The sequence below is a fragment of the Sinocyclocheilus anshuiensis genome, unplaced genomic scaffold, assembly GCF_001515605.1.
Source record: "Sinocyclocheilus anshuiensis isolate Anshui unplaced genomic scaffold, SAMN03320099.WGS_v1.1 scaffold132, whole genome shotgun sequence".
Classification (NCBI taxonomy): domain Eukaryota; kingdom Metazoa; phylum Chordata; class Actinopteri; order Cypriniformes; family Cyprinidae; genus Sinocyclocheilus; species Sinocyclocheilus anshuiensis.
In genome coordinates, this window is record NW_015555730.1 from 31,719 (window position 1) to 33,873 (window position 2,155).

The following is a 2,155-nucleotide window of genomic DNA, read 5'->3' on the forward strand; positions in this document are numbered from 1 at the left end:
GGGGGGGGTATCTTTTATGACCACACATCCTGTAGCTGCCCATTAAAGCTGAGGCATTTTTACTGTCTCATTTTGCTTAAATGGTCTCTAATATAAGGAGGCCGACAAACCCTCCCTTTATTTCCTCTGTCTGCTTCCACCGACTCTTTGTAGTTCTCTTTTTTTTGAGCAGGAAACTCTCTCTCCCCCTGGCTGGTGATGTGAGAACAAACAAGGGCCACTGAGGTGCATCATATTGATCACAGAAAGCTGAGAGGGAAGCAAATAAAAACATCCTGGAGCGAGAGTCGGACAGAAGTGTGAAAGAAAAGAGAGAGCGCAGACCATTTTGATCATCTTTTTTGTTGTTATTTTTCCACTTGTACACTTCGATTCCACAGATAGACTTGTACCATAGTTTCCCCCAGTCAAGCTCGATCCTGCTCCTGAACGCCCAGAAACAAAACCGGATTAAACACTTCAGTGCCCTCAGACAGAGCCCTAAGATCTATTGGAAAAAATGTAGCTGTGTAGCTGAGGCCTGGTGGTTAACTCATGTGCTTTGACATTGACCCTTGTTGCCCACTGGTTGGCTCAGGTTCTAGTCAGGCTCATGTCAAACCTTGATCCTATTCCCCGCTCTGCTCCTTGTCATTTCCTATCTTCTCTCTACCATAAAATGTTGCAAAGACTCCAAAAATAAAATAGAAAGTACATTTTTACACTTTTACACTGAAAATCAAGTGATTCCCAATCAAGTTCTGGGGGGTTAGAACAGGACATTACTAGGTGATTGCTAAGGTATTCTGAGTGGTTACTTAAGACCCAGACACACCAAACCAACATCAAACACTTAAAGTGCCCCTATTATGCCATTTGTATGCATGTCTAATGTAGCTGTATGTGAATGTAAACGATGTGCAAAGTTGTAAAGCCGAAAGTGCATGATAAATAAAGTTATTGAGTCATCAGTAATTCGAATCCCACTTCTATGACCGATACACGTCACGGGGTAACACATTTGCATAATACCTCAAACACTGTAGCTTGTTTGTGTGGTTAACATCATGTTGAGAAGATGCTGTGTCCTACGCTGTGAAAGTAAATATGTTTTATTTTCACATCCGAAAGATGAGGCTGGAAAGAATCAGTGGTTAAAATTCTTTTTTCTACTGTACCACAGTAGTACAACCCCAATTTTTTTTGTGTTCCAGTCATTTTACTGATGACTGCTTCTCTAATGTTGGGGAGTTCAACGCGGGATTCGCAAAACACTTGCTCTTGAAAGATGGCTCATCACTTTAAAGGGTTAGTTCACCCAAAAATGAAAATTAGCCCATGTTTTACTCACCCTCAAGGCATCCTAGGTGTAATATGACTTTCTTCTTTCAGACGAATCCATTCGGAGTTCAATTCAATTCAATTCAAGTTTATTTGTATAGCGCTTTTCACGATACAAATCGTTGCAAAGCAACTTTACAGCAAATTAAGTTTCTACAATATTTAGTGGTAGCTTATCAGTCGTGACTGTCAGTTAATGTACGGAAAAATAAATTAAAAACATAATCAAACAGACGATGAACACTATTAACAGCAATTATTATATGATGCAATCAAACTTATAGCAAAATGTGGTAGTTCTGTAGAGTTACAGTATATTAAAAAGTGTCCTTGCTCTTGCAAAATAATGGCATGAGCGGGTTTTTTCGTTCAACAGTCCAAAAGACGTCAAATAAAGCGCATCCATCCATATTAAAACGTGCCTCACACGGCTCCGGGGGGTGAATAAAGGCCTCCTGTAGAGAATCCATGCGTTTTTGTAAAAAAAGCAAAGGAAGCAAAGTTTCCTTATTTTACCAAAGGAAAACCAGTCTCCTCTTGGCTTATATTGAAATCCTCTGACATTTCTCTTTACAAATCCTCGTTTTGTACTTATAATTCGTGACCGGCGTTTTGTTTTGTACTCTCTCTGTCGTGCTTCCGCATTCGTCTCTAATCATCAGCGCATGTGCGATGCCTACGTCCTATGTTATCCGCCGGAACGGCTTCCGCCTACAACAGTTAGCAGAAGTGAGAGAAAGGTGTTTATATCATTTTAAATATGGATTTTTTTCTTACAAAAATGCATCAATTTGCTACAGGAGGCCTTTATTCACTGTATTCATTATTCAGAAAG